General features: G+C 34.8%; 1 protein-coding gene across 30 annotated transcripts in view; it reads left to right on the top strand.

The window, feature by feature from the left end:
* Positions 1–27,746, top strand: part of NRXN3 (neurexin 3) — a 2,067,316-nt gene that overhangs the window by 1,803,775 nt on the left and 235,795 nt on the right. The window lies entirely within an intron of this gene.

Below are 27,746 nucleotides of genomic sequence, written 5' to 3'. Positions count from 1 at the left end.
CCTTTATGGATAATATTCTCAGAATGATTTGTGAAGTTTATTTATAATGGGGACAGGAATGGGGCATCAATTTTGGAGAAGGAAGCTAAGCTGGTTTTTAGGTTTCATCAGTTGATAGGATATAGAAATGGAAATGAGCTCAGAGGTTTTATAGTTCTGCTTTCTCATTTTCACGTTATTTCTTTCTTAGTTCTAATGGAGAAGTTCAATATGTAAAAGTTTGTAAATGTGTTTCACATGTAGCAAGTAATCAATAAATGATTATTGATTGATTGATTGACTTTTTCACAAGAGGAAACTTTAGCCTTAGTTTTGAGGTTCCCCAGTATGTCCTTATTAGGGAACTTCAAAACTAAGTCTAAGTAGCATGGGAGTATTTGGGGGCTATCATATGCCATTTTGTTATCATGATTCTTTTTTGAGTAATGTTTTTCTGAGCAATGTAGGTTACAAATTTGATGAAATCACCTTCAAGAAGAAAGCAAGAAAAGGAATTTAGCAGTACTTTGGAAATATCATATCATTCCTACTTCTATATTTAGGAAGACATATTTAGTGAAAATCATTCAGGATTAACTTTGGAAAGCAAGATGGAAAAGTTGTTTCTAGGAAGAAAAGAAAATAGAAAATAAAACAAAACAGATAACAAGAGATGGATTGCAATAGATCTTTGCCAATTTCTGCCATCTGATGTGTATTTTTTCTTTCTTGGAAAGCGAGAACAGCAGGCTATTTGCTTGTCTCTGTACAGCTTGGGGAGAAGAGGTCATTGGTTACTTCTTCAAACCCCCTTGCTCATAGTTTTCAGTAGCTATAGCCCCCAAGGCTTACCTGAGCCAGACTGTACTGAGATTCAGGGGAAGATGCCCTTTGAAAAAAATTTTCTCTTCACTTCTTGTATCAAACTCAGTGGATATTTGTGAGACACTGGCAGATGTGTTTGGGGAGAAGGAATGGAATTATAGGTTGTCCCAGCTGCCTTTGTTACACTGATCACATAGTAGTTCTTCCCATGGGGCTTGTGCCTTTAGCTAAAATGTGGTATCCAGAAGAGCAGCAATGGAGAGAATGAATGAAGGAAGGGAAAAGCTGCAAAATAAAAGTTCCCCCAGAGACTAAAGAAGACCAAACCATTTTCTTCAATACTTTAAGCTAGGTTTGCTGCTGCATTCTATTATCCCTCATCACATATGGCTGAGTAATGGGACATGACAGGTGTTAGACTGTGGTATACATTGAAGGATCTTGTGAAGAAAATGCATTGTTCTAGACTAATTTTTTTTTTTTGGTTCTCCTGATTACTTCCAGCTTTGATTTCTGGTTCTCCAAATAACTGCATCAGTATCTATATTCACCAACATATGTCTCAGAAAGGATTTTATACAATCAATAAAATTTATTTTCTATCATGATTAAGCTCTTCTGATGGCATAAAATTCACACTTCTTATGCTTGCCAAATTTTCACAAGAATGTGATAAGGAATATGTTAAAAACAAAAACAAAACAGGGTTGTCCTAGAATGTAAGCTTGAGACTATTCACTTCCCAGGATTATGTAATATTTTCTCTCCTTAACTGATTTTTTTTTTTTTTTTGCAACACAAGAACAGGTTTCATTCTGCTTTGTTTTGGGCTGGTTATAAGAGTGTGTTAAGGGTATAAGAAATCCATGGTGGTAGATTCTTACCTTCAAGCTTCATATCCCTTTTTTACCCCAAGGAATCATCCATATTTTCCAATCTTTAATTTGTGAGCATACCTTATTTAGATAGCACCTTCCTGCCTTCTAATTTACTATTCTTAATCTTTTGGGGATTGGCAAATCAGATAACACAGCTCATTAGAACTGTCAAAAAAAAAAAAACAAAGAAAAAAAGAGAAAATGTGACAAAGTTCAGAAGACAAATGAATGTTGCCTAATGTGTATTAAAAAAAATCATAGTTGAAAGGCAATTCAGAAATTTTCTCCAAACCATATCTGAATAGAAATACCTTCTATAACATTGTTAACATGTAGCTCTATCAATATTTGCTTAAAGACTCTAGTGATAAAAAACTCAAGATGAAACACAAAATATAAGTACAATTAATTTCCCATTTTTAAATAGCTTTAAATTCCTCTCAGCTTTGTCATTCTTCAAACCATTTTCCATGTACCTACCAGATACATGTATGTGTGAGAGTGTGTGTGTGTGTGTGTGTGTGTGTGCTTCTTAAGGCATAAACCATGGCATTTTCTTACTAAAAAACCTTGACAAACATCCTATTACTTCTAGGATAAAATGCTAATTTTTGATCCTGGAATTCTACAAATCTGGTTCCAATCTTCTTTTCCAGACTTGTTACATATGGATACTTCATTCTAGGTGTTTCTTGAATTCAACATTCTATCTCCTATCTCCAAGTCTTTGTGTAGGTCAAAAACCCTTATTTTATGTCTTGGAATTTTACTTTGATTCTACTCTAAGTTTAGTTGTCTCCTCTTATCCAAACAAAGCCTTTCTTAATCACTCAATTATTGCTTTTTCCAACAACTGTAGGTAAAGATGGTCAACAATTACCATCCACTGACAAAAGGATAATGTCTATCATAAAGAATGATTGAACTTTTTTTCCTTCCTTTCCAAATTTTATTCATTACAGAATTTCAGAAACTAACATGCATTTTTTTTAGATTTTCTATTTGCTTACATAGCCTGTGAGAAAAGGAATTATTGACATGACATTAGCTCTAGAAATCAAAGTGAGCCTTACTTTCTCTAGCTTGAGAGAAAATTTACTAAAATCTAGAAATCTTTTTTTAAATTGGAAAACTTGTTTCTTTTTGCCATTTCATCTATATAAACCCATCTTCCCTTTTCCAACACATAAACAATCTGTCCATTTCAGCAAGTACTTGCTATGTATGAAGAATTTTGCTAGTCAAAGAGGAAGAAAAGAATAGAACAGAAGTAGTTTCTGTATTCAAGAAGCTTACATTATATTAGACAGAAATGCAGGTGGGAATATAATACAAACCATAAGAGAAAAAAAGAACTTTGGAGGGTTAGATTATAATAATAGTTCTTTTATTGGTAAGCAAGAAAGAATGGATTGTTTTATTCTACAGTTAATTGAAACACACTTTGGACACTAAAATAACTTTTCATTTTTATAAATTGATAATTGTTTTTTTAGTCATTTAAAATATAAGGGAGGAAAAGCCAAAGTGGTTGAGAGAGGCAGAAACCTAGTTGAACTTTTTCAAGATTGCCTTCCAGGGGACAATTAGGTGGAACAGAGGATAGAGCATCAGCCTTGAAGTCAGGAGGACCTGAGTTCAAATCTGGTCTCAGACACTTCCACGCTGTGTGACCTTGGGCAAAGTTACTTAACCCCAATTGCCTCAGCAAAAAAATAAATAAATAAATAAATAAATGAAAATAGATTCCCCTCCAAACAAACTTAAAATAGCATATCAAATTGATTTCTAGGGAAGTAGAAACAATGAAAGGTGAGGGTGAGAATTTTTCTAGCCCAAGACAACTTAGAAGATTGGAAGAAGAGTTCTATAACACCAGGATGGGGGCTAACCCAAAATACATGTGACTACATCACTCACAGTGGGCTTTAGAGACAACACCAGCAGCAGCAGCTTGGGAGACTCTTACCCACAGATGTTCTGGAGCAAAAAGGAGCACTAGTGTTTGTAGCTGCAGGAGCAGGAGTCCTTTACAATAAAAACCAGAGTGCAGAGCAGAAAAGTAGTGATCTCATCTCTTCCTGGATCACACCACCTTGGAATGCACCAAAAACTTAAAGAACCTAGAACTAGTTCTGAAAACAGCAGCAAAAAAAAAAAAAAAAAAAAAAGCTTGAAGCTTAACACACTCTCCCCCGCTCCCCCAATCCAGGTAATCAGAGTCAAACTTTCATGTAAAGTTTAAAGTCAAAAGAAGGCTTAAAAAAAAAAAAAGAGCAAACTATAAAAAAAGAACACCATAAAATCTATTATGTATTCAAGGAAAATCAAGATATAAATTCAGAAGAAGACAACAACATGAAAATAACAATAAGTAAAGCCTTAAAGAAAATTGTAAATTGGATACAAACACAACAAGAATTCTTGGATAGTCTAAAGAAAGGAATAAAAGTAACAGAGGAAAATTTAGGAAAAGAAATGACATGATTGAAGCACTTCTATAGTTACAAATCAGCTATATGACCGAGCATTTCGCCTAACTCTCAGTGCTCAGCCAAGATGTAAAACACATGCCTAGGAGAGAGTGGGGAGCAGAACTGAACCAGATTAAATTTTATTTGGGGAATATATAAGAAACTTTATAAGAATCCAATAGAATATAGATAATGTTAATATGTACTTTTTTAGGTCAAAATGAAGCTTGCAGAGATCTTTATGTTCATTTTAGTAACTCTCCTAAACTTGCCCTTCTATTTGAATTTGACATCACTGCTCTAGACAACTCTGTAAGAGATTTCGGAGAAGGAGCTTATTTTCATTGGTAGAAGAACTTCATTGTTTTGGAGATTTTTATACTAATGAAATCATGGCTATAGTCCCTATCTCTATTAAAGAGGAAATTCAGAATTATAGTATATTGTAGGCTATAAGAGAGACATTCTATAACATTGTTCAGATGGAGGTAAGATGAATTTAAAAGGCTTGATTCTTTTTTTTTGTGGGATGAAACTTTTTTGAATATTTGATTTCTTCCCCTGTGTATGTTTACCATGCCCATTTTATAATTTCATAACTCCTCCCTCAAATACCGATTGTTTCCCTTTTCTCCATGCTTTCCAATACAATCAAGGAAAATTTGAAGCCCAAATCAAGTTTTCAGTTTCTTAATAGAGAATAAAATGTGAAAAAAATATAAGGTCAGTAAATTACTTGATGACAAAAGTTCTGTCTTATCTTCAGCAAACCACTACATTTCACAGAAAACAGAGTTTTTATTCTAAAGAGAAATAATATCTATATAAGAACTTTAAATTTTTTCAAAAAATATAGTAATTGTCAACAACTTTGCTACATCAGTCTAGTAGAAACTCCCTTTACTAACTCAAAGCTCAATTAACCTATAACTTAGTAGATAAGTCCTAAGGAGTTGCCTGAGAAACACAGAAATAAAATGACTTGGATCATACACAGTAAATATCAAAAGGCACAGGTTTCTTTATTCCAAGGGTCTCTTCCTTTCACCTTAAAGCTCTACCTCATTATACTGCCTTCAGGTATCTTCTTAATTCTTTTTGAAATGTCTTAGAAGAATCATAAATTTCATATTTAAGAATGAATGCTTCAAGATGCTTGACAATTATTATTGCCCCTTAATCATCACCACTATTATTCCCACCATATTTCTTTCAGGCCCATGTGGATATGCCACTTAGAATTGTTATTTTGCAAGGTGACTGAGAAATGGACAAGATGATACAATTCTAGTCAGGGAACAGATTTTGAGAACTGAACAGCAGGCAGCAGTGCTGTTGGCAGAGTAAATGAGAAGACACTGTGGATTACCCATGCCATCATGGCAAAAAATAGCACAGAAACAGCTGGGAAGCTGTCAGTATGATCTTAAGGAGTAAATGTGAAATGTCTCCACTTGGTACATTAATTGTGAGTTATTTGTACAGAATAGAGGAGTAAAGAGATAGAGAGGCAAGGTAGTAGCTCACCTTTCTCTAGCCTTTCATCTTTCCATGTCATATGTCATAGGTATCTTCTCTGGAGGTTTCCCTTCCTTTTCTCTCTCTCTCTCTCTTCTCTCTTCTCTCTCTCTCTCTCTTCTCTCTCTCTCTTCCTCTTTCCCTACCTCCCTCTCTCTTTACCTCCTTCCCTCTCTTTCTTCCTATCTTCATGCCTGTCTCACAATCTGATTCATATTCAAAGATATATAATTGCATACATGAGATAAAAGAAGTAGAGACAAATTTTAAGAAGACACACTTTTTTCCTTAGAGAAAATTTTACAGAAAGGAGAAAAAAGTAGGAAATGGGAGATTTTGCATAGGGCACAGAATTTTTGAGCAAGAAGGAATCTTAGAGATTAATTGTAAAGGGAGGAAGCTTTTTAGCTGTAAAATTTTGTGGCAACAATAATGATGCCTATATTTATCAGTAGTGATTTCTCTTTGTGTACATGTATGCATATTTAACATCACTGATAGTTTGCATGATTTATTTAGTGAAGAATTTAGAACAAAAATGAAAAAAAAAATCTAATCAAATAAACAGTACATGAAGAAAAGAGTTTTGTTATTTAATAAGGTAGGAATCTTTAAATTCGGAAGCATTAACTAGATTGATTATTTTATTAGATAGCTTCCTGAAGGGGAAAGTAAAAGCTAAGAAGTAGCTGATGTCATAAAAATATATTATAGAAGTCAAAGAGGAGCAGCATGGTCTCCTGGATAAAAACGCCAGAGTCAGGCACTCTGCTATTGTGTCTAACCCTGAGTTTGGGCTGTGCTTCAGCCTTTGATAATAAACCCACTTATTACTCTTTCCCTCCTTCTAAAGGAAAATTGGATGAGTTGTATGCTTCAGAGGTCACAAAAAGAATATGTTCTGCAACACATTTTACAATGATTAGAAGTGGTATTTTGAGTTGGATGAATGACCAAATCAAAAATACTTTCAATGCTGTTTGTTTGCTTAACTTGGAAGTACAATTCATTGAGGTAGAAGGAATAATTGCACCAATTGAAAGTATGAAGAGAAGTAAAGCAGTTAATCCAGAGTGTTCCAAAGCATTTCTTGTAGATATTAGAAAATTGTGGTTGATTTTCATCAGGTTCAGTGTAATGAAATAATTGGAAATATTTAACTAAAGAGTAATCATAATAATTAAACTTGTAGAACGCTTTGGGTTTTGTAAAGAACTTTTTTATAGATTAGCTCTTTTGAGTGTCATAACAATTCCATGGTTAGGTGCTACAGCTGTTATTATCCTTATTTTATAAATTTGACTTGCCTATAGTTACATGACTAGTAAGTGGTAACTGGAAGACACAAGTTTTTTTCTAAGTCTGATGTTAATCTGCCTAACTCTTAGAAAGTATCTTTTATGTATTTTTTTGTTTTTGTAGAGAATTGGCGTTAAGTATAAAAGTATCTTTTTTTTAAGTAGTGTGATAGAATTCTGATTTCTGTGAGAAATGATTCATATCCCTAAGTACTCTGCTAAAATGTGTTATGCGTTAATGTCATGTGTTAAATAACAGCTGCAACAACAAAAATAATAATAATAATAGATTTTACATATTGCTTTGTTATTTAATTTAATAATTTTTTAAAATTACAAAGCAGTATGGCATAACAATGGATATGGTATAGCCTTATAGTCTGAAAGATGAATTGAAACTTTGACTGATACTTGCTAGTTTTTTGACCATATATAGTTCACTTAATCTCTCTAAATTCCAGTTTTCTTATTTGTAAAATGAAATAATAATAAAAGTGTAACTTATGTCAAACTTACTATTGTAAGTCTCAAATGAGGAGATCTGCATGAAGTAGTTTGCAAAATTTAAAACACAATAAAAATCAGTTAATGTTATTAATGTTATTATATTTCCCAATATGTTAACTATGACAAACATGTTTTTGTGTGTATTGCAGGTTTTATTATCCCCAAAGATCAGGATTTTCAAAAATGTTGCCTTCCAACAAATTTCCCTTTGAAAGCTTCTCTTCTAATTTTAGGCAAATTCATAAATATCTATTTACGTAATAATCTGGGTCTTATGTTAGCATATCAGTAATAAGACTTTAGAATCTTATCTATCCTAATTGTTTTTTGCTTTCCCTGTAATGCTACTCTGTTCCTTTATTCTTCTAGTCATGACTTGCCCCAAATTTAGGAGTCATTAGATGCCTTCTAGGTCTACTTCTCTTTTTTCCTATTGATCAGCAATGTTTCATAGGTCATTTCAAAGACCTTGATGTAGTATCAAAATGATCTCCTTTCTTTTTCTTTCTTTTCTTTTTCTTTTTTTTTAAAGAGTTCTCTTAAATACAAACAAGTTTCTCTTTATGTTGCTGGAAATAGAATTTCCAGAGAAAAGATTCACTTCTTCAAAATCCTGAGTTTAACTTTGGTCCAAGGATGGCAATAGTTTGTTCATGATTTTTGTGCCATTTGACACTGTTCATTCTTTCTTAAGAAGAGTGCAGTGGTAGGACTCACTTTGAACATAGAGAGCAAAAGGGAAACAAGGATGAATCTGACTACTGGTTTACAGGGATAAAAAGTCAATAGTCAAAATCAAAGGAATCTTTACCTAGGTCATGTCTATTTTGGGAGAAGAAAAAATATTTTGTTCCTGCTTACGAGAACAATAGTGAGTAATCAGCTAACTTTTCTCTCCTTTCCAATATTTTTAACAATGATATTTGAACTTTATAGAGAGCTTTATGTTTTGCAAAGCAATTCATATATAACAGCCCAAGAGAGAAATCTCAGTATTATTCCTTTTTTTTTTTTGGATGAAGAAATCCAGTCCTAAATACATTAAATGATTTGTCCTAGAATCTTAGAGTGCCAGACTGAAGATATGAACCCTTTTCTTGTTTTCAAGTTCAGTGTTCTATCTACTATTGTCTCTCTGATATTAAGGTCTACTTAGAAATAATTACAATATCAAAGATATACATATAATATGAGCTCAAAACCTTGATTCAGATAATAACCTAATTATAGAATTTCAGATTGACAGAGATCTAAGCCATCTATTTTGATTTTTAATAAAAGGCATCCTTCCTACACCAAACCCAAATGTTCATTGAACCTTTACTGGATGGATGGAAGGCTTGCAGACCTCTGGTGATAAAGAACTCAAGGCAAACTGACTCTTCTGGACAACCCTTTTTGTTAGGAATTTTTTTTTTTTTTTTTGGTGCTGGTTGAGGGATGGGGGGGGGTTGCTTTTTTTGTTTTGTTTTGTTTTGTTCAGGCTCATCAAAGTTAAATTTGTTTCTTTTCAATTTCAACCCATTGTCTCCCAATCTCTTGGAGGCAAAGTGAGCAACTCTAATCTCTTTTCTATATGAGGGCTTTAGAAATACTTGAAGCTATCCTCTTCCTAATGTCTTCCTTTTCCTATGGCTAAACATACCATTTATCTAATCAATTCTCTTTTGGCCTGAATTTGAGATCCTTTGCCCTACTAATGACTTTCATCTATAAGCTTTCTATCTTGTCAGGATCCTCCCTAAACTATCTTACCTGGAAGTAAACACACTGGTTTAGATAGTGGCAAAGTACAGAAGGACCATCATTTTCCTAATCTTGAAATCTTTGTCTCTCTTATTATTGAAAGTTTCATTAGTCAAATTTTTTTAATGAATGCCTTGTCACAAGGACTAGAAATGAGTTATACTTCTCCATTTTACACCAGAAAATGTTAATGGTCCTTCAGTTAGATTAAGTTATGGTTTCAAATACTTTGTAACCACACAGAGCTCAATTTGAAAAAGATTTAAGTCAACAAACTTTTTAAAAGCACTTATTGTGTACTGCCATCTCAGTTTCCAACCTAAACAGTTCTACTAGGCTTCTGTGTCAGTCTTTCATGACAAGAAACAGAAACATAGATTCTTAGAGGTAGAAAATACCTTATATGTTTTGTATGAGAACTCCCTACCCCATACATGAATATCCTCAACAATCTCCCTAACAGTCAGGGGCAACCTGGTATTAATGTCATTTAAAAATATATGTGTGTGTGTGTGTGTGTATTTATTTTAAATTTACAAAAAGTAATTCAAATTATGTTTTTCTCAAGTTAATTTACAAAAATAAAAAACAAATATTTATAAAGTTGAGGAACCATACCAAGAATTGCAAGATCAATATGAAAGTGATTAATGGTGTATCAGTATAATAAAATGTATAATAGGAGTTTAATATGAAAATGCATAACAATTTTTCCTAATTCACACTAGTTCATTACATTAAAAAAAATACTTAAAAATAGTCAAAATATACAGTAGGTTTGATTGCCAGACCTAATTTGTGCTAGTTATGCAATCTGTCAGGGCCTGTTTCTTCATATATATAATAGAGATAATATTGTCATAACCAGTGCACAAAATTGTTGTGAAGAAAGTACTTTGTAATATGTAATCCCTAAAGTAATAGGAACTATTATTAGTAGATAAGATCCAAAAAGTCCATACTAGTAGGTCTGCAAAAGTTGGCTCAGCTGCTATTGGGTCACACAAAAAACAGGAACACATTTCATTTGACCCTAAAGTCATAGTAGTGAGAGATAGCCCAGGCAATAAAATTCAGGACAGCCAAGGTGTTTGTAATTTTGAAAGCGTTTATTACCAGCTGGGATGGACCTCTCAGTAGAGTTCCTCCCCGAACAGAGGTATAGATAACCTTATAAGCATTCTTGTTCAGCCTTGCAGTTACATTTGATGTTAAACATTGATTTGACTTTCCGCTTATGGTGGGAGGAAGGGGGGGAATAGGAGGCTTACAGGATGTAAGGAGAATACATGTAAGGAGAATACACAATGGCAGATGTTGACATAGATTACCAGAGTAGGACATTGTTAGGCAAGCATCCTATAGAATGAACACTTCTCAGAGCTTGGTTGAGTAAGCACTTCCTGGACCAAAACATTTCCATTAATCTACTCGAGCAAACATTTCTCTGTGAGCCGGAGGCCCCTTGACCCAAAACTTGGGGAGGGGAGGGGAAACCAATCTTTTGTGCATTTCAGTTGTACTCCCTGGGAGACACACTTGTATCTTGATTATCTTCAGGTTTAGAAGTAACTTTACCATTCTGTTCCTACCATCACTATCATCACACTTCACCAATGATATAATGGGTAAATGAATGAATGTTTCAACTTCATTTAAATGAAGAACATGCATTTATTTGGCAGGAAACTATGATCAAATGTATCTTTCCACAATAGACAAGAGCAAAAAATACTGGATTTAGAATTAGAGGACCTAGTTTCAAGTCTGGGCTTTTCTACTTAACTGTCTGTGTATCATTGGTCAAATTACTTAAAATTTGTGCCATACAGTTTCATCATCTGTAAAATAAGATGGACACTAGATGATGATGTCTCAGATCTCTTTCAGTTTTATATTTACAATCTTGAAATTCTTTCCCTTGTTTTCGGTGTATATTTTGTCGCCTGATTTTCTCCATTTGGATATTTTACTAAAATACGTATCAGAATTGTTTTCTATTAAGAATAGGCTATTCAAAAGATTATCACTTTTAGGGCAGAAACTGGGTCGCTTTCTCCTTTATCCCCTTCCTCTCTCTTAGTACCAGTAGAATGCTTGGAATACAGAAGATACTAAATACTTGTCGATTTATAATATAACAAAGCTAAAATTTGTATGGCACTCCTACTTCTCAAAAGGCTTTCACCCCCATTATTTCATTTGAATTGGATAGAAATCTTTCTGTGATCAAATAACAACCTCATAAGCCAGCTGAAATTCCAATTCTAGGGAAATTTAGGTTAAATGCCTCCCAGGACCTTTCTCATTCTACACAGGTTGCTGAATGGCACTTGCTTGAAAAAAAAAAAAAAAAAGATTTAAAAAAGTACTTTTACACATGCATGCATATATGGATGTGTATACACATACACATATACATATACATATACATATATACATATGTATATGTATAAATGTATATACATATGTATATATGTATATATATGTATATGTATTTTGTACCTTTATAGTAATAGAAGGAAAAAGTCTATGAAGTCTAGGGATATATTAAATACAACACTTCAAATCCAGTTAGTTGGACTACAATATATTTCACACTCCTGTGTACTTTTTAGCCTATGATATAGGTACAAAATGCTTCATCATTAATATTGTAATGTTCTTTAAAGTGTAATCTTCTCTGGGAGCAGGTTTCTCAGGAGGCTTCTGGAGGCAGCCTTAGTTTCACTTCAGTAAATACCCCAAATGCAGCCAGGAGTCAAAGTCCAAGTCCTTTACTGACTCTTTCCAAGTCTTGTCTCCTCCTTGGGCCCGGTAAGCTTTCTTAGAGGCCTTATCTCTCTCCTTGGTTCTGAAAACTTCTGCTGCTAGTCCTTTGCCTCTGCCAGCTTCAGCCTCCAGCCAGCACAAAGGTAGAAGGTGGAATGAATCTGTCTTCTCCTCTGAGAGCTTCTAGTGGGCTTGTCCTCCTGGTCCTGAGAGCTCCTCCTTATATGCCCCACACTGAGTATACACCAATCATTATATCACTAGGAAACCATTATTTGTTACAGAATTAAATCAATGCTAAACTAGGTTTAACCATTGTCTCCTCAATTCCACTTACTTAGCATCTTGTAAGAATCCTAACAAATATGATGAAGATTGTCACAGAATTATAGAAGGATCTGGCTTTAGAGATTCATAGAAATTAAAAACTACAATTTTTGAGACCTAAGGTATCATTTTCTGGAATTATATTTAATCTTTAAAAGCTAACTAATACTGCTATAAAATTTTGTATTTCACCAATATTTAAAAAAAAAAAAACTTATTGTATCCAAACCACTCTAATAGGAAGTGGACAGAGAGTCAGTGGAAAAGATATAATACCCATCTGCTTTCCTTCCCTCTTCCCTCCCCTCTCCTCTCCTTCCTTTCTCATTCCTGTTCTTCCCTTCCCTTTCTGTATTGTGCTTATTACATGTATGACCATAGGAAAATCTCTTAAATTGTCTAAAAAGTTTCCTATGAAATTGAGAGATTAAGTAACTTATTCAGAGTAAGAGCAAGACTTGAACTCAGATTTTTTTTCCTGAGGCAATTGGAGTTAAGTGACTTGCCCAGGGTCACACAGCTAGGAAGTGTTAAGTGTCTGAATGCAGGTCCTTCTGATTTCAAGGTCAGCATTCTATCTACTGCTCCATCTATCTGCCTCCAACCTCAGATCTTTTTGAGTCTACTACACCATGGTGCCTCTAAAATTCCTGTCTTTAGGCTGATTAAAACCATAAGATATGATTTTCTTTAGAGTTTCCTGACAAAAGTAAATAAAACCCAGATTTCTTACCAGGAGTCAGTAAATACACAATAGAATAGAATATTGCTCATAACCATTATACTCCAATGATTTAATGACCTCCTCAATTTTAAGAAGTTCTTCCAAAGATTTGGATTTCAAACCAACCCATACCAGGAAATGCTGTAGAAGTTTAGTTCATGTACTTTCACAAATATGACATAGGGGGACCAATTCCACATGATAGATCCCTTTTTGAATACTCTTTCAATTGTACAAATAACAAATGAGGTATGCAGTCTTTTCATTAATTTTCTCTTCCTCTTTCTATGTAATCAATTCAAACTAATTGAATAAGATTGGAGAATTCTGTATGGATTTTATATAATGAATTAAGAAAGTAAATTAATGCTATAACACCTTTACTGAGAGGTTTCCTGTGTTCAGAGAAAAAAGTCTGCCAGTGGGATTCTATGAGCCTCAATAATTTTCCTGTATCTCAGGATTCCCCTCTGCCTTTATCCAACTGTTTATATGGACTATTTGGGCCCAACAAATGGTAGAATCTTCTGAACTCATATTAATCTTAGCAGCCACAGTCACCCTGTACATTGACCCAAACACAGTGGCCAAAGGACAACCAACCTCTATTCACCTGAAGTATTAAAACAAATGTAAAATCCTATACAATGTCATTTCCCCCACTAACTTTATTTTCTTAAAAGAATTTTGCCAGAATTAATGCAATATTTGTGGAAGACTGATTTTCTCTGATAAAAAGATGCTTATGAAATGAAATTTATCTTTATCTAAAAATCTTTAAATTAGGAGAAAATAACTGTCACTTTCAGAAGTCATCAAAGAGAAACTAAAAGACCAAGAGGATGCAGGTAGAAGAAATAGTGGCATGTGGTCAAAAGGAATTAAAATAATATTGTGTATTTCCTTTGGCCAAGATGTACTATAAAAAGTATAGAAAGTTTCCTGGAAGAATATACAATTTTGCCAGAAAATATTAAAATATTTTATGTTTTTGTTTTTATTGTTTGCTTGTTTGTTTTTGCTGAGCCAGTTGGGGTTAAGTGACTTGTCCAGGGTCACACAGCTAGGAAATGTTAAGTGTCTGAGGCCAAATTTGAACTCAGGCCCTCCTGACTTCAGGGCTGGTATTCTATCCTCTGTGCCATCTAACTGCCCCTTTTAAGAATTTTTTAATTAGTGGATCTTGGAGTCAATGGGCTAGAGTTTAAATCCTACCTCTGGTGTTTACCTGTATGATCATTGGTAAATCATTGAATCTCTCTCTGAGCATCCATTTTTAATCTGTCAGGTAAAAGTATTGAACTAAATGAGCTCCAATCTTCATTATTATACTAAACCCTGATTCTATTGTAATTGATGTGTCAGAAATTCATTGCTGAGGAACATCTTAGAGATTTCTCAATTATCTAACTCAATGATCAAAAAAAAGGTAAAACCTGAGAACTTTTATATCTAGTTTTTCTCCAATACAATTTATAAGCACTAGAGTCTACCAGGATTGAATTGAATAATTTCATTAATACAATAAAGGCAAAGAAAGAATACCTGGATTATAATAGTCTGCTGGTTAATCTGATGACAGAAATCTTGCTATTCATTCCATCATTCATTCATCATCCATTTAACATGATTTTGCTAAAAAAACAGATCCAATCATGTCATCCTCCCTACTCAATAAACTCCAATGACTTCCTATCACTTCTAGAATCATATATAAGATTCTTTGTTTGGTGTTCAAAATCCTTCATAATGCAGCTCCTTTTCTCCTACCATTATATTCTTTGCACCATGTATTCCCTACAACCATCATCACTCTTCAATCCAGCAAATAATGGTCTCCTTGCTATTCCAGGAATAAGTCACTCCTTCTCTCAACTCCAGACATTTTCACTGACTGTTTCTTATGCTTGAAATACTATCCCTGCTAATCTCTGCCTCCATGCTTTGCTTGTCTTAAAGTTCTAGTTAAAATCCCATCATCTGTAGAAAACCTTTCTAAATCCCTCTTAATTCTAACATATATGTGAGTGTATATATGCATGTATGTATGTATGTGTGTATATATGTAGATATAGTCTAGTATATATACATGTTCTCTATATATCTGCATGCATATTACTGATATATATTCACATTATATATAAGATATATAAGCTGTATAACAGAATAAATAGGAATAATAGACACTCCTGTCGTCCTGTATTCCTATATATATGTGTGTGTATATATATATATACTAGAATACATATATGCAGCTATATATATATGCATATATATACATATTTTTGTTAATTGTTCCTATTTATTCTGTATATAGCTTATTTATACATAATTGGTCATATGTCTCCTCACTTAGATTAGGAGAAAATAATTATCACTTTCTGAAGTCATTAAAGAGAAACTAAGAGAAGAAGCATGCAGGTGGAAGGAAGAGTGGCATATGGTCAAAATGAATTTTAAAAAATATTGAGTACCTCTTTTGGGAAAGATGTTCCAGGGTTATGGCTACATAATAGAAAGTTTGCCCTTGAGAACAGGAATTGTACTTGTTTTTTATTTTTGGTTTTGGCTCGGGGTTTGGGCTTTATTTTATTTTTTGTTTGTTTTTGGTATACTTAATATTTAGCATAGTATCTGGCACATAGTTAAATATTTAATGTATGTTTTTTGACAAAGCGAACCAGTCACTTTGGATGAAGTGAAAGACTTGGGATATTGAATGACTACAGGAGAGTTGGAGCTGGAAACAGAGTTTGGGATAAGCTTGTGGAGAGAATTGCATTCTGGGTTAACTAACATTAACATTGTAATGGGAGAGTATAAATAACAGACATTTGCAGCATGGTTTCAATTCTGTTTCATATTCAGCTTTGAAACTGAATGCTTATTCCTGACTCCCCCCTCTTTCTTTTAAATTCTCAAATGGTTTTCTTAACACTTTAGGTCTCCTGGGACCTCCTCCCACCAGAACCACTGTCGTGATGCTAAGATACATGTGACAGACTGTGGAACACAAGTGAATCAAGGCAGCCTGTTGAAATGACTGATTTCTGAAATGTCTCCATTTGTTAGCTAAATTACAGGTTGTGCTTCTTGGCCAGAGATGGCTGACAGTCAGCTCTGCCCGAGTGCAGAGCATCCACCAGAGTGACATGTGCACGTTGCTTTCATTAGAGCTGGAGGTGTCATTATCTCTGGGGCCAGCATAGTAAATATGGTGATTATATGCATCTCTTGGGATTTAGAGTTGACAGCAGAGTTGGGCTGAGCTAAGGAGTTCTGGCTAGAGCACTGATGGAAGTGACAGTGCAACAGATCTGGGACCCCCTCAGGAAGCAAGCAGAAGCATGTAGTGTGAAGCAATCTGGGTAGACCTGATGAAAGGCATTACAAATTGGATTTGGAATTCCCTTTGCTTTTGGGATATTCTTAAATCCATTGGCTCTATGGTGTATTTCTGGCATGGAATTAAATGTTAAAAATAAAAAAAAAATCATTGAATGCATATTGCTGTTATCAATATCAACGTCAAATGTTGTTAGCTCATTCTGGTTTGTTAGAGATACTAACAATTTCTATGTTTTTTAGTATGGGTTTTTTTTTTTTTACTTCTAGAATTTAGATCTGAGAAGGCCTTTAGAGATCACAGAGTTCTTTTTTTTTTTTTAAACAGATGGGGAAACTGAGATCCAGAGTGATTAAATAATTTGCCCAATTTCAAAGAATACTAATAAATAGTAACAAGTATCAGAGCCAAGAATCCACTCAAGTTCTCTGATTCTAAAATTCAGTGCTGTTTTAATGTGTAAAGGTTTGTATGTATAAAGCTATGTGTATTTATACGTACACATATATGAATACACATAATATGTTTATATAATATAATGCAAATTATGTCATATATTATATCTGCATATATATGATTTATATGTCCATATCCTATTACTGACTCTCTTTTGGCTTTTAAAAATGAGAATGATCTCCAGGTTTCCAGATAAATCCTTTCTTTACATATCCAAGAATAAGACATCAATGAATCTCAAATTTGTCAATTTCTATTGCCCTAAATAAGCTGACATGTACAGTGATGCAATCAGTAACTGCTGGCTAGTTCATGGGTTCTAAAATTTCTCTACTCAGTATCTTTATACAATTAGAAATTATTGAGGATCTGTCCAAAGAATTTTTGGCTTACGTGGGTTGTACTTATATTTACCATATTAGAAATAAAAACTAATTTTTTTTAATTTATAGACCCTTTGTCTGGGTCTAAATTAAAGTTATAGGTCAAATTTTTGCAGTCACCTAGAAATTGCAGTATAACCATTTTAAATGAAAGTAGTCTAACCAATACAACATGCCTATCAGTTCTTAAACCACACTCCCAGCAGAACTCATTCCCCACTAAAATATATGTGTGTCTGGAGTCTACAGACACTCAGAGAGTCTACAGACACTACAGACTCTCAGGATTGGCTGGACCACACTTAGAGAATCAGTGGTCTAGCTCACATGTAATATAAGAAAGTTTGTTAGACTGGAAGCCAAATAATGACAGGAACCATAAGAATAAGGAGATAATGATAAAAAGCTACTGATTTCTGTCTTTGCCAAATCAAATCAGGAGTATTGTGTTGTTCTGAGTACCACAGTCTAGGATGAGTTTTATTAAGTTAAAGAATGTTGAGAGGAGGGCAACCAGAGTGGTGAAGGGCATTAAGTCTATGTGATATGAAGGTTAATGGAAAGAATTGAGTCTGTTTAACTGGTATAATTAAGCTGTTTTCAAGCATATGAAGGATTGTCAAGTGGAAGAGGGAGTTCAAAGGAAAGTGGTAAGAAATAAGAGTACAGAGTGAGGTCAACATGGAATTATCCCATGGAGTTGTGACATTTGAACCACATTTAAAAGAATAGACAGGCATTCAGCAAAGTTGAAAGAAGGCATTTCAGGCACCAACAACATTACAAACAAAGCAAAGAGGCTGAGAGACAGAGGGTCTGTCTGCTTGACCAATAGTCATTCAGATTATTTGAGGTAAATATATGACTAGAAAAGTTGGTGTGTGTGTGTAAGATTATGTAGACCATGAATTCCATGCATAAAAGGGAAAACTTGATTTTATGATCAAAAACATGAGACTTAGTGAGTAAAGAAGTGCAATAATCATATGTATATCAAAATTGAAATTAGTCTACAGGAAGGATGGATGGATGGAGGAACTACAGATAAGAAGGGCTGCAATTGTCCAGAAAGAAAGAAATAAAGGCTTGATGGTGGCAGGTATTAGTAGTGGAAGCATACTGTAGGTGGGAAAGGGAGAGAAGTGGGGGTGGATTTGCAAGACTGCTGCTATGTCACTTCTGTGCAATTCTATTCTTGATTCTTACTCTCTAGAGCTCTCTCCCTTTATTGAAGCAGCCTGGTAGACTGGAAAGATCATTGGACTTGAAGTTTGGTTGTGATGCTTCCTAGATGGACTGCCATGTGCAAGTCATTTAACTTCTTTGGGCCTAAATTTCCTGATGAATAAAATGAGAGAATTGGACTAGATAAATCAAAATTTTCTTGCTCTTAGTTCTGTGATTCTAGGATCTCTCTCTGTACCTCTTGTAATGCCAAAGAAACTGAGGCAAGATAGAGATTAGAGAGTTTTTAATATTTTATTTGAAAGGGAGAGATTGAGCTGGGGGCATGCTGCCCCTAAGGCTGATTTTCAAAGCATCCAGAAACCAATGTGTGCTTCCTATATAGTATATATACACGGAATTAAAGCATCAATCCAGTTCTGACAGGGTAAGGGGTGTGCTTCCTATATATAGTATATATACACGGAATTAGAGCATCAATCCAGTTCTGACAGGGTAAGGGGAGGCACCTGACATTCTGATGAGTTGGGATGGGGAGAGGCACTGGACATTCTGATGATGTCTGAGATAGAAGATCTTTATCCTTATCAAACATTCTGATGATTAAGAGGGAGGGACAGTATTGCAGGATTGAGCAGAACAATTAGGAACTGAGGCAGAACAATTCAGGGAAACAGAGTCAGGGCAATTTTAGGGAAACTGAGTCAGAACAATTAAGGAAACTGAATTAGGACAATAAAAGGGAACTGTGGCACAACACTCTCTCTTTCTGTGTCCCTCTTCTCTCTCCCTCTCTCTCTCTTTCTCTGTCTCTGTCTCTCTCATTCTCCCACATACTTTCTTCTTCCCTTCCTCCCTCCTCCTCTCTGTTTCTCTGTGTGTCTCTTTGTCTCTCTGTATGTCTCTCTATTTCTCTTTCTATCTCTTTGTCCATCTCACAAAGTATAGTGCAGAGTTCTGGATTTGTTATTAGCTGACTTTCTTTTGGATCCGTCCTCCTACTTATTACCTGTGTCATTCTGAGCCATTCCTTTTAAACCAATAGACTTGTTTTCTTATCTCGAGTATAAGGGTATTTAACTTATTCAGTCATTTTGGTCTTGTCTGACTCTTTGGGAAACCTATTCTAAGTTTTCTTAGTAAAGATACTAGAATGGTTTGCCAGTTCCTTCTCCAACTCCTTTTACAATTGAAGAAACAGGCAAATGGGTTAAATAACTTGCCTCAGGTCACACAGCTAGTAATTGTCTGAGATCCCAGTCTCCCTGACCCTTTGCTCTATCCATAAAGCCACCTACCTGTCCTTCTGGCTCTAGTTGACCTCTAAGGTTCCTTCCAGCTCTAGATTTCTTTTTTAATTTATGATTTACAGCTTCCTAAACTTTCAGCTTCAGGAAGGCAGAAAACACATCTTCTTAGTAGTACCACACTAATATACTTTTGCCTTTCATATAATAATTCAATAAATATTTGAAAATAAAGTAACTTTTCTTTTAAATCTCAAATCCATAGCAGTTTCCTTTCATAGATATAAAGAATTCATTCAACCTGATTTTGCTAAGACAATCTAGCTATCTAAGCTGCTGCTGCTATCAGGAAACCCCATGTCATTCTCCACTGAGGATTTTTCATGTTTTGATCAAGGATTCATAAATTAGAAGTTAAGACCATGTAACAAGGGCCATTGGACTCCACTATCAAAGCCTGTAGCCCACTGGCTACAAGGAGGAAGAAAAAATGCTTAATTTTTGTTTTTAAGGTCTTTATTTCAATTGATCACCTGATAATTTTCTGCAGCAATTAGGAACCACAGTGGACAGAGTGTCAGGTCTGGTGTCAGGACAACTGGAATTCAAATCTGGAATCATCAGTCAGGAAGACCTGAATCAAATTTTAAATAAAGATTCTGGTGTGGTTTGCCATTTTCTTCTCCAGCTCTTTTTACAGCTGAGGAGACTGAGATTCAATATTTGCCTCCCCCCCAAAAAAATATGTTGAATGTGATGGCAACAACTCTACTACAAATAATTCTGTGAAATAGGTGTTTTAACTTTCAGGGTGGGGAGAATGTGGAGTAGGAGAGAGAAAAGAAGTGGGATGTCATTGGCACCCTCCTTGTAACTGACATTCTATAAGAATTGTTTTGGACTCCTAAGAAGTAAGGCCACACAGTCAGTATATGTCAGAGACAAGACATGAATTCAGGTTTTCCTATATTCAAAGAAACCCCGTGGTACTATTGTTAACTCAATTTACTAATGAAGAAACTGAGTTGAGTGAGGTTAAGTCAATTGCTTTTGCCCACTTAGCTAATTATCTATATATACTCTTACTGCACTCTCTCATTCCAAGTGTCTCTAGAAAGGCAGGTGCATATACTTAGAAAACAAAGAATTGCATTCCTGTTTATGTATTACGTATATGCATTTGAAATACTGTGTAGATACCTATTTTGTAGATACTACTATGTAGATACCGACTGCTTTAGATTTCCTCTGCAAGGAAGAATTTACTGAGGTTTATGAGTATATGGGGGAGGTGGAATTGTTGCCATTTGGGCTGATAATGAAAAATTCCCTTGGAGTTTACACATTTACAAAACATACACAAAACAAAACAAAACAAAACAAAGTTACAAAACTTTGTTCGGCATTTCCATTTCTCGGCAAAAAAATTATAAGTTTTCACATCTTTGCAAAAATGACTTTAATTTTGTAAGGGACAGCACATGTAGAATCATAGATCATAGATTTAATGTTGAAACATCATATACAGTAGTTTAACTTTTTCATTGTACAAAAGAGGCAGTTGAAATTTTCAGAGTTTGAATTACTTGTGAGGAGATTAAAATTGATCCTGTATCATTTTATTATTGATCCTATTTATAAATAATAGATTTTGTCCAGTAATTGCTTTTGTCTGTTAACTACTTATGTTGTGGTTCTTTGTTTCTGAATTTAGTTCAGAATTCAGCAGGCCTGTAAAAATATTTTTTGTTTATTTATTTATTTTGCTGGGGCAATTAGGGTTAAGTGACTTGCCCAGAGTCACACAGCTAGGAAGTGTTAGGCATCTGAGATGGCATTTGAACTTAGGTCCTCCTGATTTCAGGGATGGTGCTCTATCCACTGTACCACCTAGCTGTCCCCAGATTAAATTTTTAAAAACAGATCTTTTTCTCAAGGAAATTTGCTAATCTTAGGGAATGTATGAAAAAAACCAGTAGGTTATGAACCTGATATGCTTATTCCTCCAAGCAATCTATCAGGGATGTCTGGCTTGTCCAAAAGTCTGAGCCACCGTCTCATGTCCAGGTTTAAACAAAAAGCACATTTTAGTATCATTAGCAAATAAGGGGAAGGCATTGATAGCTTCCATTATCAAACTTCCAACCATATAGTTCCTTGCACTTTAGGTTTGTAACTAGTCATGTTGTTCCATGATGTCCTCTATCCTGTTCCGCCCAAACCTTAGGGAAGAGGAATTCTCCTTTTAATTGGGGTCTTTGGCATTAATAGAGACAAACCATTGACTTATTTATTGACACCTGGTAATAAATGTTTTCTTGTATGTAGATCTACCTCAGTTTATTCTTTTGTAAAACTTAATTATGACACTTTTTTAAGGTCACTCAGGTAATAAATCACCAAGGTAGGATAATTGACCCATTGATTCCTCCCACATTTTATGCCAGGGACCTAGGGAAACATTTTACCTTTCTTTATTTCCTACAGCTGGTATATATTTTCTATTCCATTTTTTCTAACATCTCTTCTTTATTACTATCATTTCACATATATCTTCAAATGGCTATGCCCTTTATTTTCCACTTGTTCTCCCCTCCATGTTTATTAATCATGCCACATTATTTATACCTATCATTTTCTGTTTGCTCACACTTTTATACCTTGTATTGTTAAAGTGATCTAGGCAGATACCAAGTAAAAACACTGAAAACTTAACAATATGAGGACTAGAAATGGAATAAAGTAAAAAGTAATAGAAACCAAAGAAAAGTCATAGAAAGTCAGAGGACAATTAGAATGTGGGCTCCTTGAGAAAAGAAGTAGATATCATGTAGGTATCATATTCAGTAATCTTCCCAGTACCTGATACAGGGCTTTGTAAGGGCATTTTAAAATATTTTTAAAATATTTGCTGATCAATTGCAGAACTACTAAGTGCAAAATTAGAGTAGAATCTGCTCACCTTCTTGGGCCTCCGAGGCTCCATTGGCTATTTCGTAGTCAGCCACAATTCTTGATTGAAAGCAAATAGAAGTAAAAGGGAACATCTGAGCAATAGAAAGTTTTGCTAACAGTCCCACATCTTTTAAAGGCCAAAGGTTAAACTTGCATTTCACAGGGACTGAATGGCTCATGGAACTGGTAATGGGATGTAAAGCCATTCACCTTTGGGTTGGCAATTTGAATCCTGGCCAAGTGGAGAAACAGTGTGTTGGTAATGGAGCATTGAGTGTTTCACCTTTGGGTCAACAGATCAAATTCAGCACAGTTCACAAGGGCCTACCTACTGTTATTGTGACCATCGCTGAATAGACTATAGGAAACAAATTAATGGCCCTAGCCCAGTAGGGGAGAGGGGGAGAGAGAGAGAAAGAGAGAGAGACAGAAAAAGAGAGAGAGAAAAGAGAGAGAGAGAGAAAGAGAGAGAGAGAGAGAGAGAGAGAGAGAGAAGAGAGAGAGAGAGGAGAGAGAGAGAGAGAAGAAAGAGAGAGAGAAGAGAGAGAGAGAAGAGAAAAAGAGAGAAGAGAAAGAGAGAGAGAGAAGAGAGTGAGAGAGAGAAGAGAGGAGAAAGAGAAAGAGAGAGAAGAGAGAGAGAGAGAAAGAGAGAGAGAGAGAGAGAAAGAGAGAGAGAGAGAGAGAGAGAGAAAGAGAGAGAGAGAGAGAGAGAAAGAGAGAGAGAGAGAGAGAGAGGAAATATTGATGCGTTGTAAAATCACCATCCAATAACAGATCATTTCAACCAAAAGTAAACATGAAGCAAATGGGTTTCAGCTATAGAATTTCCAGAAATCCTTTTTGTACAAGTATACATAGTTTAGTAAAACAGATATCTTCAATGTCTATATACGCAAAAATATTTATTTTATATCCTAAATTTATCACCTCTCTGTCAAGATATGGATAATATATTTTATTATTAGTCTTCTGCAATCATGGATGGTCATTTTATTAGGCATAGTTCTTACATCTTTCAAAATTGTTTGTCTTAAATAGTGCTATTGTATAACTTGTTCTCCTGTTTAGGCTCACTTTATTCTTGATCAGTTTATAAATTACTTTTTATAATATAATAATAAAAATGATTCATTTTTATAATACTGATATTATAATATATAGTATTCCTTTGGTTATGTAGATTTTATTCTTCATTAGCTCATAAAAGTTTTCAAAATTGCTTTTATAATGTTTGCTATTATTTAAAATCTTGTTTTACTTACTTCATTCAGCATCATTTCAGATGTCTTTGAAATCACCTAGTATTTCATCACATTTTATATGCCACAATATATGGCACATAGGATATTTCAATGATTCCTCAGTAGATGGACAAGCCCTTAGTACCCAATTATTTTTTTCATTTCAAGAAATAGAACATAATTTATAGAACAAAATGTTGTTGTCCAGTCATGTCTCACTTTTTATGAACCCTTGTGGGGTTTTCTTGTCAAAGAATGGTTTCCCACTTCCTTCTCCAGCATATTTTGTAGATGACAAAACCAAGGCAGACAAGGTTAAATGACTTACCTAGGGTCACATAGCTAATTAAGTTTCTGAGGCCAGATTTGAACTCAGGTAGATGAGTCTTTCATACTTCCTGTATCCACTGTGTTATCTAGCTCCTTGTTTAAAAAAAAAAAGAAAAAAATATTAACAAACTAGAAAGTCTCCAAAGGAAGGTCATCAGGATTTTAAAGGTTTTCAAAACCATGCAACATGAGGATATTTATCTTGGGGAAAAAAGCACAATATAGAGAAAAGAACACAAATTTTAATTCAGAGGATGTGGGTTTATATTTAACTCTGTTGGTACTTTTGCAAATCTTGAACTACTTGCTTTCTAATCTTCTGACTGGTATAGATAATGTGTGAGGTCTTTTGAAGGCCCTTGATCTATAATATCCTGATGTGGAAGGGTGACTTAACAGCTAACTTCAAAAATCAAAAGAGTTATCATAGGGAAGAGGGATGAAATTTGTTCTGGTTGGCTCCTGGAGGCAAAAATCAGGACCAAGGGGTCAAAATTATACAGAGATATTTTAACCTAACAGAAGTGAAACCTTGCTAATAATTAGAACTGATGAAATAAAAAAGTGGAATTGACTGCCTTAGCAGGCAGGGAATTCTCTCTGACCAAAGACTCTTAAGCAAAACTGATGGTCATATTTTCGGAATTTGTAGAATTCCCTCTACATACTTTAGAGTTGGACTAGAAGAGGTCCGGTATTCCCTCCACCCTGGAGGCATCATAATAGAGTTGAAAGGTTCTTAGCTTTTGATACATTTGTAACTTTGAGTAAGTCACTTCCAACTTCCTTCCACCATCATTTCTTCATCTATAAGGTGAGGAGGTCAGACTAGATGGTTTGTGCTGTCTCTTTCTCTTTCAATTCCAGATCTACCAGCCTTTAAAATTTATGTACAAAATAAGGTAGAATAATTTAAATTATTGCCAAAGGAATGTTGAGGTAATAGTGAAGGGGGGTGGCAATGGTTACTCAAGGATGGTTTCCTGAAGGAACTAGAAGGAAGAAAATTTTAATTATTCCTCCCCCTTACTCCCAACCTCATATGTTTGTAGACCTCAGCTTTCAAACTATATAAGGCAATTTGGTTTTAATTTGCATTGGATTGGCCCAAGGTGATCATCTCAATTTTGGGGATAATCATAGAATCTTCAAACTGATAGTTCATCATCCCTTCTTTAAGAGCCGAATGTGCTGGAGCCATTTCCTACTGACTCATCAGAACTGATTGTTAAATTTTTATTGTAAACACTTACACTTCTGAAAATGACAAATACTACATATCAGGGATTGATTTATTATTTTTGTTGGTATTGACTTGAAAGAAATAGAATAAATACCAATGTTGCAGAGTAAACTATAAAAATGTATGTATATACAATAAATATATTGTTAAATATTTGCTAGAGCAATAATAGAAGATACCTTTTTGCTTCCCATCCAGTAAATACTTATTTTCAGAATACCCTATAGTTTTAGATAGAATTTACAATTTCTTTGCAATCTGTTTCAGCTTGAAACCCACATATTATTTGGGATCTGACTAAGGATGAGTCAGCTGAATATTTGGGTACTACGCTAAAAGCATCCATAATTCCCAGAGTTAAGGCAGAATTATAATATAGTAGTTCTCTTTCCAGTCAATTTATTTAAGAAGAAAAGTGGAAACACTTAAATACACTTCTTTGTTTCCTCTGTTAGTTTTTGTAAACTATGAAGTTTGAGGTTTTCTTTAATCTACAGTTCTTTAATTTCTGAATACCCCATCCCTCAACTTTTTTAGTTTTGTTGCCTTTTCTTCTCTCAATTAAAGGATGAAAGAAGAATATTCTCAAAATCTTAAATCAGAACAATTAAAATTCCCTGTTTCTTTTAACTACCTTAATTTGTTGTTCATTTGTCTTCAATCATGCCTATTTGTGACCCTATTTGGGATTCTCTTAGCAAAGATACTGGAATAGTTTGCCATTTCTTTTCCCAGTTCATTTTATCAATGAGGAAGCTGAGGTAGTCAAGGTTAAGGACTTGCCCAGGATCACAGATACTGAATGTCTGAGGCCAATTTTAAACTCAGGAAGATAAGAGATTGAATTATGACATTTCTCCCTACTGCATGCTCAGCTCTGTGCTAGTTGCATCCAATGCCTAGATATGCCTGATATATATTTTGATATCTCCACACAGAGTGAGAAAGAGCGAACTGTGGTCTCTAAAATGCTTAAGATGCAAACCACATCACCTGAGAAAGATGACACCAGGGTGATTTGTTGCCTTTCTAACACCTGTATGAACAACATAGGTGGTAAATGTTGGCAGTGACACAAAGCTTACTGGTTTATGTATATAAGCTTCTGAATATAAAAACAGGGGAGGAAAACAGCTTTCAATTATCCTATCAAAGAAACACATGGATTTGGAAGGGAGAAGCTTCTATTGGTTCTAGAGTGGCAAGTGTGTTTCAAAAAGCCTTATATTGCCACTGGATCACTGTGTTTGGCAAGGTGTTCTGAGATTTCTTTGTTTTTGGTCATCTTTACCGATCCGATCCAGGAATACATAAAAAGAACTTAGCATTCCTCTGCTTATGTGGCCAGATGGTTAATACCCTAGCACCATTAGCCCACAAAGGATTTTATACAGGGATGAAAGCCAGTAGGCCTGCCATCCTGCTGTGCTTTTCTAATGGATAAATTTCTCTTGTTGGGATGGGGAGTATTGCTTAAGCTATTATAGCAAGTTGGGGGTAAGTCAGAATTATTCCCTTGAGTTGAAAAGCAAAATTGTCAAGGTTTCAATCAGTAAAACAGACATATAAGCCAAACCCTGATAGGAGAGAATGTTTCAATTCAATATCCAACATAAAAGGAGATTCATAAAATATCATGGGCAGGATATACCAAGCTGTAACACTATCTCACAACACACAGAATCTGGAAGCTATACGCAAGGCATTTATAGCTGAAATATAGAGGTAGCTGGCCATTTTGTTTAAGATAACAAGGATTAGAAAAATGAGGTTCCATCTTAGCCTGCTCTTCTCAAGATGTTGACAAAATAGAGTCTCTACCAGGTCTACTCACAGAGGTCTAGTTAATCAGCATTCATCACAGCTGCTCTATTTGTTTGTAGAGGCAGTGGAGGTTCCAGACTGACTGAGAGAATCATGGGCCTGGTGTATATTTTCTCTTTTCTTACTCCATATTATGCTTTGTTTGGAGACTGTAGTCATGGTGAGTGAATGACAGGATATGCTTTTAAGTGTCATCATCCCTTGAAATGTGCATCATTTGCTAACACAGAACTATATGCATTTTTGGAAGGAGAAACTTCAAGCTATTAGCATTTTAATAACTCCAGCATGTGAGCCAAGAGGAACACATGGTACTGAGCAGGGGGAGAAAAGAAGTTGCTGAAATACTGAAGAAGAAAATGTAGAGTACATGTTGGAGAATAGAAGGAATCATAATGAATCAGCAGTGAATTTCATTCATTGTCTTTCATCCTGAGTCATTTCCTTGTGTTTACAAAGGAAACAAACATTTGGAGAAAGAAGAAAAA

The sequence above is a fragment of the Antechinus flavipes genome, chromosome 2, assembly GCF_016432865.1.
Source record: "Antechinus flavipes isolate AdamAnt ecotype Samford, QLD, Australia chromosome 2, AdamAnt_v2, whole genome shotgun sequence".
In the NCBI taxonomy this organism is placed as follows: Eukaryota; Metazoa; Chordata; class Mammalia; order Dasyuromorphia; family Dasyuridae; genus Antechinus; species Antechinus flavipes.
Note: the sequence above shows the minus strand (reverse complement) of the source record. Positions and strands in the feature narration are given on the sequence as shown.